The 12,025-nt window shown below is 33.8% G+C and overlaps 1 protein-coding gene across 2 annotated transcripts in view; it reads right to left on the bottom strand.

Moving 5' to 3' along the window:
* Positions 1 to 11,718, bottom strand: part of LOC134535921 (uncharacterized) — an 82,106-nt gene extending 70,388 nt beyond the window's left edge. For both annotated transcript variants that reach the window (XM_063375301.1, XM_063375302.1), the window contains exon 1: positions 11,503 to 11,718. The gene's annotated coding sequence lies outside the window, so the exon portion shown is untranslated. The remainder of the gene's footprint in view (positions 1 to 11,502) is intronic.
* Positions 11,719 to 12,025: the final 307 nt, after the last annotated feature.

Genomic DNA, 12,025 nt, shown 5'->3' with positions numbered 1-12,025 from the left:
TTTCAATAAGTGTTTTATTTTTTAATGAATTTCTGAATTATAACCTTGTCACAAATTTTTATGTAGGATACATACAGATGCAAGTTTATTATAAACTGAACTATTAGTATTAATGTTTATACGTTTCATTTAGAAAATAAATTTAGCTCATATTGTTACATGAATTAATATATCTGATACGCTTACTTGCGTTATTAAAATAACTTGCATTAACTTCGGAACAATTGAAACGTGTCCCAAATTTTCGGTTGTAAACGCAAACCAAATATTTTCATTTAATTATATTATTAATTGATGTCATGTTATGTTGATAGAACTAACAAAAAACGGCGAAATATAAATTCAAATTTTTGATATTCGTGCTTTATTGTTTGGCTATTTATTTTGGCAATTTTTCATAGTTTAAGCACTTATGAAAATATTTACATAAAATTCTTATAAATGTTTTTTGAGATTCTTTAATTATGTGTGATGATTCTGCTAATAGTTGTTGAGATAATTGAGGTAGATTACCGGTATTTTACCATTGGTTTTGTATTTTGTATTACGTTAGCTACTTTTAAAATACTTTTAAGTCATTTGGATGGTTGGTTAAGTTTTGTTAGCTTAATTTAAAACATTGTTTAATCGTGTGAATGGCTGGAGGGATAAGGTAATTTAATTTCGAACACTGTTCAATTATTTGAATGATTGGTTGTATACAATATTCATTTAAAATACTGTATATTGGTGTAAATGTTTGGGTAAGTTACGTTAGCCACATTAAAAATACTTAACGGCGTTCTTCGGGATAGGTGTTATTCAAAAAACCATTAAATGTTCTTAATGGAGAACCTTCTCTAGAAAATTAGCATTACTTGAAATAGGGATAACAATTTGCAGGTAGAGAAGTAAAGATTGTGTTAGGTAAGTTCCGGGAAGAGGAGTGGCAGATTTTGCATTTAAAACTGCAGAATAAAAAGTACGAATTTTTGAAAAATTTAAATATTTAAGCTTTGTGAAACGATTAATAACCATGCAACATTTTTAAATAATCAATATTAATATTACAAGAGTGACATATTTTTAATTATATAATCTTGATTTTTGAAATAAATGCTTTTTTTTTCGGATGAGGTTGTACTAACCAGCGAAATGATTTTTTTTCCGTATCTAAACTACCGCGTTATTATTTTCCTGCCTAGTATTTTGTTAGTACAATATATAGTACACAATATATAGTGCACAAAATAATTTATTACGGTTGTGGCAAACAACAGTTAACTGGTGTCACTGCTACAAAAGTTTAACATTATTTAGCCAAACTTGTGTTGTGAATGTATTACACTGAAATAAATAATAAAATCACTTCAGGCTATATAAAAAAAGATTGTCAAAATTAAATGATATCGTAGCTTTCGTCCATTCGAAACCTAAATTGGGCGGAGACAAAACAAAATACAGAAAAAAACTTATTTTGTAATAAATGAGGCAATAAAATTAGTTATAGGTATCTAATTTCTTAATTTATTTACTTGAATGGAAATAAATTTGCCATTAGAATCATCATTTGTTGATAACCGCCGTTCTAACAAAATGTAAAACTCAGATTAACGTATATTTCCGTATACATAGCCTACTTTAGCAAAATATCTCCAGAGTGACGTCACAAATTGCTAGCCAGTGAAAGAGAAAGGTGCGCAAAAGGATACATATATAACTTCACGATGATTCACCCGTTATGTTCACAGTTGACAGAACAGAAGAACGAATGAATATCAAGCAATGATTTGTGTAACATTTTCTTAAGTGTTATGAGTACGTAATAAATATTCTCGCAGAAACTGTATGGTGTTATGTAGGCTGAAGTATCTATTTATTCGAATTTTTATTTATTAGAAAACAATTTGATCCGATTTCCGCATAGGTAGTTGAGAAGTGTAATTAGGATAAGAAATTTTAAGTTCAATATTGTGCTAAAACAGATTAAGATAAATTGTAATTGGAACCGAATTAGGGGTTCATATGTAAAAATACAAATGTTTGTTAAGTGACACAATATTTCTGTAAACCTTTGTGTTCTGTACCATTACAAGAAGGAACAACCATATTTCTATACATTTGAGAATAATAACAGTAGTATTACAGAATTATTTTTATTTGGTTTCATATAGAACTTCTATAAGCACTCGAACTATGGTCAATGGACTGGGAATGTTGCGTTTAATGCCGATTATAATTTGTTGTGTTTGTTGCCAGCCAAACTTGTTTAACTATATGATAGAACCTTACACTTAGTACGTGTGGTTTCCAAGTGATGTTATGTTCTCTGGATTATGTAATTACAGTTTCCCTTATACGAATGTACCGAACAAATATAAAGTGTTGTGGTGTATACCACCATTGAAATATAAGAAACCTCTTAGTTAACACTAGGAAAATAACAAATGCAAGTGACAAGTAGCTCATTTGACATTGAACAAGAGGATCGTTCCAAAGAGAGGTTGCACCCTCCTTCCTGAGCGAGCCTTTTGTGACGTTGCAAGTTGTTTCTTGTTTCATTACAAAGAAAAATTGAAAAAGTAAGCCATAAATTGCACCATTTTAAAACATATTTGCAACATTGCAAATAATTGCTTGAATATCTTTCACACTTGGGGTTGGCTAATGACTAAATTTCGAATAAAATTTTCTATTTACTCATTGATATAACGTTACGTTAACCATGCAAGCACATTTGTTGAAATGCAGCATGTACTTTGTATGGTGTACAATTAACAGCATCTTTCATGTACTTTATTTTAATAATTCTTGGGAATTTTTTTTCCAGAACTAATTGATATGTTCTCGCCCCTTAAATACAGGTAACGAGATGCTGGCCCGTTACCATCACATGCAAGGTCTCAATAGTATATAAACAACATTATTCTAATGTATTGTTATTGTGGTGACTAGCGAATGAATGCAGCAGATTCCAACTCTTCAGAATTGTTTCCAGTAGACGCAGCGTCGCACTGCGTGGCTGCGACTGGTTGATAATCGCTGGCTCCTCTGTGACATTGTGGGCATTGGTGAATCAAGCTTGTCGTGAATGTCAGTGCGCTTGCAAACTGACTCCCCTGCTGCAGCTCATACACCGGTCGTCACTGGATTCTGATGTACTTTGTAATAATTAAGATAGTTTCTGAACCAGAACAGTTGATAAGCTACGGTCCTGAATCAAAAAAGGTAAATTTAAAATGTGTCGTAACTTTATCTTTGAGCCTCATTTAGAAAATGTTAACATACTCACCTTTCATTGTTAGGTACATATTTTTTTACACAATCCCGCATAACCCTGCAAGTTATAAAAATTCTTCCAATGTATGAATTTCCCAATTACATACATATTGATAATGCCGAATGTGGACTTTATATATATACACATGCATACTTACACATATATGTATAATAATTAAAAGAAAATGTTTGCTTCAATGTCTCCCCTATAAATAATAAATGAATTACCTATATGATTAAATATCCGTGTTCTTAGTGGATATAACTAGGAAAATCTGCATAATTTGTATGTATTTTGGTAGTTATTAAAAAAGTACAATTAAACTTACAATATTATGAATTGTCATACCTCTAATGTTAAATTTTACTCTTGTACAGATAGCACACTGTATCTAAGTAACATAATTAAGATGTCACAGATATAATAATTAATACTTACTAATTTTATTCGACAATGTGTTTCCGATTCATTTGACTTCTTGCAAATGGGTTATAAATTAAGTATAACTCCAGAGACGTACCAAATTAGGTTACATTGAGAAACTCATGACGTCAGCGTGTATGGTTTATGTGTTAGGGAAAATTTATTCAAATACTGTGTATTAAAAAAGTGCATGACATGGTATATTATTGTTTTATTTTGAAACAATTAACCCCAATTATTGCGAACACCATGGTAATATGCTTAAAAAATGTGTGAACTCTGGAGTGTATGAGAAGTTATTTCCAGGCCGGCCGTCGAATCGTCCGGTTTTAGGATCGAGTATAAATGACAGAACTTCGACTATCATCCCTTTTCTACGTGTGTCTAAAGCCAGTCAGGAGCGTGGAGAAACCCCCCTGAAAGGCCTGACTCGAATGACAATTAAAATGTTATCCTAACTTAAATTAAACTAAGCTAAAGTGTGTGGGACAGGGGCCAATTTAAGGTAGGACCTAGGCGTGTCTCAGGGCAAACCCTATACACTAGAATAAATACCAATTATTTAAGTTAAATACAAAGCGCCATATCTTGCGTTTAGGACCTTGTAGTTGGATTTTTATATTTCAGTTTTAAACGGAGAAATAAAATGGTTTTTTCAGGGCCTGTAATGGGCGGGTAAATTTATTGCCTGCAAGGATAACTGGGCGCGCGAACTTGTTGCTGTCCGTCGGCATTAAAAGTGTCGGCCCAGAATAAAATTCTGAAAAGTATAATTTGTTAAGAAATGTAACAGCTTTCATTTGGTACATGGCTAATGTTCGGCCAATACTTGGTATGAGTCCTGGAGTCGTTTTTATAAAATGCCAGTTTTTGAAATATGTACCTTCTTTGACCTTATATGATTTAAAGAATACTATTAATAAGTACCATTTTTTTAGTGTAATACTAAGCGTAAAATCTTGCGTTTAGGACCTTGTAGTTGGATTTTTATATTTCAGTTTTAAACGGAGAAAAAAAATGGTTTTTTCAGGTCCTGTAATGGGCGGGTGAAGCTATTGCCTGCAAGGAAAACAGGGCGCGCGATCTTGTTGCTGTCCGTCGGCATTAAAAGTGTCGGCCCAGAATAAAATTCTGAAAAGTATAATTTGTTAAGAAATGTTACAGCTTTCATTTGGTACATGCCTGATGTTCGGCCAATACTTGGTATGAGTCCTGGAGTCGTTTTTATAAAATGCAAGTTTTTTAAATATGTACCTTCTTTGACCTTATATGATTTAAAGAATACTATTAATAAATACTATTTTTTTTAGTTAAATACAAAGCGTAATATCTTGCGTTTAGGACCTTGTAGTTGGATTTTTATATTTCAGTTTTAAACGGAGAAATAAAATGGTTTTTTCAGGTCCTGTAATGGGCGAGTGAAGCTATTGCCTGCAAGGAAAACAGGGCGCGCGATCTTGTTGCTGTCCGTCGGCATTAAAAGTGTCGGCCCAGACAAAAATTCTGAATGTATATTTTGTTAAGAAATGTAACAGCTTTCATTTGGTACATGGCTAATGTTCGGCCAATACTTGGTATGAGTCCTGGAGTCGTTTTTATAAAATGCCAGTTTTTGAAATATGTACCTTCTTTGACCTTATATGATTTAAAGAATACTATTAATAAATACTATTTTTTTTAGTTAAATACAAAGCGTAATATCTTGCGTTTAGGACCTTGTAGTTGGATTTTTATATTTCAGTTTTAAACGGAGAAATAAAATGGTTTTTTCAGGTCCTGTAATGGGCGAGTGAAGCTATTGCCTGCAAGGAAAACAGGGCGCGCGATCTTGTTGCTGTCCGTCGGCATTAAAAGTGTCGGCCCAGACAAAAATTCTGAAAAGTGTATTTTGTTAAGAAGTGTTACAGCTTTCATTTGGTTACTGGCTGCTGTTCGGCCAATACTTGGTATGAGTCCTGGAGTCGTTTTAATATAATGCAAGTTTTTGAAATATGTACCTTCTTTGACCTTATATGATTTAAAGAATACTATTAATAAATACTATTTTTTTTAGTTAAATACAGAGCGTCATATCTTGCGTTTGGGACCTTGTAGTGGGATTTTTATATTTCAGTTTTAAACGGAGAAATAAAATGGTTTTTTCAGGTCCTATAATGGGAAGAGTGAAGCTATTGCCTGCAAGGAAAACAGGGCGCGCGATCTTGTTGCTGTCCGTCGGCATTAAAAGTGTCGGCCCAGACAAAAATTCTGAAAAGTGTATTTTGTTAAGAAGTGTTACAGCTTTCATTTGGTTACTGGCTGCTGTTCGGCCAATACTTGGTATGAGTCCTGGAGTCGTTTTTATAAAATGCAAGTTTTTGAAATATGTACCTTCTTTGACCTTATATGATTTAAAGAATACTATTAATAAATACTATTTTTTTTAGTTAAATACAGAGCGTCATATCTTGCGTTTGGGACCTTGTAGTGGGATTTTTATATTTCAGTTTTAAACGGAGAAATAAAATGGTTTTTTCAGGTCCTATAATGGGAAGAGTGAAGCTATTGCCTGCAAGGAAAACAGGGCGCGCGATCTTGTTGCTGTCCGTCGGCATTAAAAGTGTCGGCCCAGACAGAAATTCTGAAAAGTATATTTTGTTAAGAAATGTTACAGCTTTCATTTGGTACATGGCTGATGTTCGGCCAATACTTGGTATGAGTCCTGGAGTCGTTTAATATAATCCAAGTTTTTGAAATATGTACCTTCTTTGACCTTATATGATTTAAAGAATACTATTAATAAATACTATTTTTTTTAGTTAAATACAAAGCGTCATATCTTGCGTTTAGGACCTTGTGGTTGGATTTTTATATTTCAGTTTTAAACGGAGAAATAAAATGGTTTTTTCAGGTCCTGTAATGGGCGAGTGAAGCTATTGCCTGCAAGGAAAACAGGGCGCACTATCTTGTTGCTGTCCGTCGGCATTAAAAGTGTCGGCCCACACAGAAATTCTGAAAAGTATATTTTGTTAAGAAATGTTACAGGTTTCATTTGGTACATGGCTGATGTTCGGCCAATACTTGGTATGAGTCCTGGAGTCGTTTTAATATAATCCAAGTTTTTGAAATATGTACCTTCTTTGACCTTATATGATTTAAAGAATACTATTAATAAATACTATTTTTTTTAGTTAAATACTAAGCGTCATATCTTGCGTTTAGGACCTTGTAGTTGGATTTTTATATTTCAGTTTTAAACGGAGAAATAAAACGGTTTTATCAGGTCCTGTAATGGGCGAGTGAAGCGATTGCCTGCAAGGAAAACTGGGCGCGCGATCTTGTTGCTGTCCGTCGGCATTAAAAGTGTCGGCCCAGACAAAAATTCTGAAAAGAATATTTTGTTAAGAAATGTTACAGCTTTCATTTGGTACATGGCTAATGTTCGGCCAATACTTGGTATGAGTCCTGGAGTCGTTTTTATAAAATGCAAGTTTTTGAAATATGTACCTTCTTTGACCTTATATGATTTAAAGAATACTATTAATAAAAACTATTTTTTTTAGTTAAATACAAAGCGTAATAATTTGCGTTTAGGACCTTGTAGTTGGATTTTTATATTTCAGTTTTAAACGGAGAAATAAAATGGTTTTTTCAGGTCCTGTAATGGGCGAGTGAAGCTATTGCTTGCAAGGTAAACAGGGCGCGCGATCTTGTTGCTGTCCGTCGGCATTAAAAGTGTCGGCCCAGACAAAAATTCTGAAAAGTATATTTTGTTAAGAAATGTTACAGCTTTCATTTGGTACATGGCTGATGTTCGGCCAATACTTAGTATGAGTCCTGGAGTCGTTTTTATAAAATGCAAGTTTTTGAAATATGTACCTTCTTTGACCTTATATGATTTAAAGAATACTATTAATAAAAACTATTTTTTTTAGTTAAATACAAAGCGTAATAATTTGCGTTTAGGACCTTGTAGTTGGATTTTTATATTTCAGTTTTAAACGGAGAAATAAAATGGTTTTTTCAGGTCCTGTAATGGGTGAGTGAAGCTATTGCCTGCAAGGAAAACGGGGCGCGCGATCTTGTTGCTGTCCGTCGGCATTAAAAGTGTCGGCCCACACAGAAATTCTGAAAAGTATATTTTGTTAAGAAATGTTACAGGTTTCATTTGGTACATGGCTGATGTTCGGCCAATACTTGGTATGAGTCCTGGAATCGTTTTAATATAATCCAAGTTTTTGAAATATGTACCTTCTTTGACCTTATATGATTTAAAGAATACTATTAATAAATACTATTTTTTTTAGTTAAATACTAAGCGTCATATCTTGCGTTTAGGACCTTGTGGTTGGATTTTTATATTTCAGTTTTAAACGGAGAAATAAAATGGTTTTTTCAGGTCCTGTAATGGGCGAGTGAAGCTATTGCCTGCAAGGAAAACAGGGCGCGCGATCTTGTTGCTGTCCGTCAGCATTAAAAGTGTCGGCCCAGACAAAAATTCTGAAAAGTATATTTTGTTAAGAAATGTTACAGCTTTCATTTGGTACATGGCTAATGTTCGGCCAATACTTGGTATGAGTCCTGGAGTCGTTTTTATAAAATGCAAGTTTTTGAAATATGTACCTTCTTTGACCTTATATGATTTAAAGAATACTATTAATAAAAACTATTTTTTTTAGTTAAATACAAAGCGTAATAATTTGCGTTTAGGACCTTGTAGTTGGATTTTTATATTTCAGTTTTAAACGGAGAAATAAAATGGTTTTTTCAGGTCCTGTAATGGGCGAGTGAAGCTATTGCTTGCAAGGTAAACAGGGCGCGCGATCTTGTTGCTGTCCGTCGGCATTAAAAGTGTCGGCCCAGACAAAAATTCTGAAAAGTATATTTTGTTAAGAAATGTTACAGATTTCATTTGGTTACTGGCTGATGTTCGGCCAATACTTGGTATGAGTCCTCGAGTCGTTTTAATATAATACAAGTTTTTGAAATATGTACCTTCTTTGACCTTATATGATTTAAAGAATACTATTAATAAATACTATTTTTTTAGTTAAATACAAAGCGTCATATCTTGCGTTTAGGACCTTGTGGTTGGATTTTTATATTTCAGTTTTAAACGGAGAAATAAAATGGTTTTTTCAGGTCCTGTAATGGGCGAGTGAAGCTATTGCCTGCAAGGAAAACAGGGCTCGCGATCTTGTTGCTGTCCGTCGGCATTAAAAGTGTCGGCCCAAACAAAAATTCTGAAAAGTATATTTTGTTAAGAAATGTTACAGCTTTCATTTGGTACATGGCTGATGTTCGGCCAATACTTGGTATGAGTCCTGGAGTCGTTTTAATATAATCCAAGTTTTTGAAATATGTACCTTCTTTGACCTTATATGATTTAAAGAATACTATTAATAAATACTATTTTTTTTAGTTAAATACAAAGCGTCATATCTTGCGTTTAGGACCTTTTAGTTTAATTTTTATATTTCAGTTTTAAACGGAGAAATAAAATGGTTTTTTCAGGTCCTGTAATGGGCGAGTGAAGCTATTGCCTGCAAGGAAAACAGGGCGCGCGATCTTGTTGCTGTCCGTCAGCATTAAAAGTGTCGGCCCAGACAAAAATTCTGAAAAGTATATTTTGTTAAGAAATGTTACAGCTTTCATTTGGTACATGGCTAATGTTCGGCCAATACTTGGTATGAGTCCTGGAGTCGTTTTTATAAAATGCAAGTTTTTGAAATATGTACCTTCTTTGACCTTATATGATTTAAAGAATACTATTAATAAAAACTATTTTTTTTAGTTAAATACAAAGCGTAATAATTTGCGTTTAGGACCTTGTAGTTGGATTTTTATATTTCAGTTTTAAACGGAGAAATAAAATGGTTTTTTCAGGTCCTGTAATGGGCGAGTGAAGCTATTGCTTGCAAGGTAAACAGGGCGCGCGATCTTGTTGCTGTCCGTCGGCATTAAAAGTGTCGGCCCAGACAAAAATTCTGAAAAGTATATTTTGTTAAGAAATGTTACAGCTTTCATTTGGTTACTGGCTGATGTTCGGCCAATACTTGGTATGAGTCCTCGAGTCGTTTTAATATAATCCAAGTTTTTGAAATATGTACCTTCTTTGACCTTATATGATTTAAAGAATACTATTAATAAATACTATTTTTTTAGTTAAATACAAAGCGTCATATCTTGCGTTTAGGACCTTGTGGTTGGATTTTTATATTTCAGTTTTAAACGGAGAAATAAAATGGTTTTTTCAGGTCCTGTAATGGGCGAGTGAAGCTATTGCCTGCAAGGAAAACAGGGCTCGCGATCTTGTTGCTGTCCGTCGGCATTAAAAGTGTCGGCCCAAACAAAAATTCTGAAAAGTATATTTTGTTAAGAAATGTTACAGCTTTCATTTGGTACATGGCTGATGTTCGGCCAATACTTGGTATGAGTCCTGGAGTCGTTTTAATATAATCCAAGTTTTTGAAATATGTACCTTCTTTGACCTTATATGATTTAAAGAATACTATTAATAAATACTATTTTTTTTAGTTAAATACAAAGCGTCATATCTTGCGTTTAGGACCTTTTAGTTTAATTTTTATATTTCAGTTTTAAACGGAGAAATAAAATGATTTTTTCAGGTCCTGTAATGGGCGAGTGAAGCTATTGCCTGCAAGGAAAACAGGGCGCACTATCTTGTTGCTGTCCGTCGGCATTAAAAGTGTCGGCCCAGACAAAAATTATGAAAAGTATATTTTGTTAAGAAATGTTACAGCTTTTATTTGGTACATGGCTGATGTTCGGCCAATACTTGGTATAAGACCTGGAGTCGTTTTAATATAATCCAAGTTTTTGAAATATGTACCTTCTTTGACCTTATATGATTTAAAGAATACTATTAATAAATACTATTTTTTTTAGTTAAATACAAAGCGTCATATCTTGCGTTTAGGACCTTGTGGTTGGATTTTTATATTTCAGTTTTAAACGGAGAAATAAAATGGTTTTTTCAGGTCCTGTAATGGGCGAGTGAAGCTATTGCCTGCAAGGAAAACAGGGCGCGCGATCTTGTTGCTGTCCGTCGGCATTAAAAGTGTCGGCCCAGACAAAAATTCTGAAAGGTATATTTTGTTAAGAAATGTTACAACTTTTATTTGGTACATGGCTGATGTTCGGCCAATACTTGGTATGAGTCCTGGAGTCGTTTTAATATAATCCAAGTTTTTGAAATATGTACCTTCTTTGACCTTATATGATTTAAAGAATACTATTAATAAATACTATTTTTTTTAGTTAAATACAAACCGCCATATCTTGCGTTTAGGACCTTGTGGTTGGATTTTTATATTTCAGTTTTAAACGGAGAAATAAAATGGTTTTTTTCAGGTCATGTAATGGGCGAGTGAAGCTATTGCCTGCAAGGAAAACAGGGCGCGCGATCTTGTTGCTGTCCGTCGGCATTAAAAGTGTCGGCCCAGACAAAAATTCTGAAAAGTATATTTTGTTAAGAAATGTTACAGCTTTCATTTGGTACATGGCTGATGTTCGGCCAATACTTGGTATGAGTCCTGGAGTTGTTATAATATGTCAGTTTTTGAAATATATATCATATTTGACTTTTAAATAATTTTAACATTACGTATAAAAATGCACTTTTTTTTAATATTATTAATTAGCTTTACGTTTTGCCTTTATGACTTCGTAGTTGTATTTTGGTTTACATTTTGTCTATTTTATGTTTGGGTAAATGTTTTTGAAACGCGAAAACTGTCATGGCCACAATGTATGTGTGCGTCTTTTGCTGTTGCTGTCCAAATGCATAATTTTGACTCCGGTACACTTAGCTTACGCACCTTCTATAGAGAGACAAGTTTCCGTGTAAGAATGTCCGTTTCCAGGAACCAGCACCTCACAGACGTACTAAACACACCGCACTGACAATCACTTGTGACTCACTGCACAAAGCAAAGAAGACTGACACTTCTCTCGCTCTTTGAAGGAGCGGGACTGAGATACACTTGTTCCTCCCCTCGTTTTCTGCCGGCTTGTTCAGACCTGCTCGGATATCCCCCTCCCCCTTCTTCATTCACTTAACCACGTGGTGGACCGGGTCCGCATACCACAAGTCATCTGGAAGACGTCAAAAAGCTTCAATGGAAGATACTCCACTTCACAGAGTACTATTTTGTTTTTTGTCCTTTGGGCTTACATCATAATTATATGAAAGCGTGTACACGCTACGTCGTCTTATTTTAATGTCTTTCTCACTACTTTTTTTTGTGTATTTTGAAATTTAACCAAGCTCTATAATCAAAAATTATATATTTTCTTGTACGATGCTCAACGTCAAGTGTTATCTGTATACTAACCAACGAG

This window comes from Bacillus rossius, chromosome 10, assembly GCF_032445375.1.
Source record: "Bacillus rossius redtenbacheri isolate Brsri chromosome 10, Brsri_v3, whole genome shotgun sequence".
Classification (NCBI taxonomy): domain Eukaryota; kingdom Metazoa; phylum Arthropoda; class Insecta; order Phasmatodea; family Bacillidae; genus Bacillus; species Bacillus rossius.
Note: the sequence above shows the minus strand (reverse complement) of the source record. Positions and strands in the feature narration are given on the sequence as shown.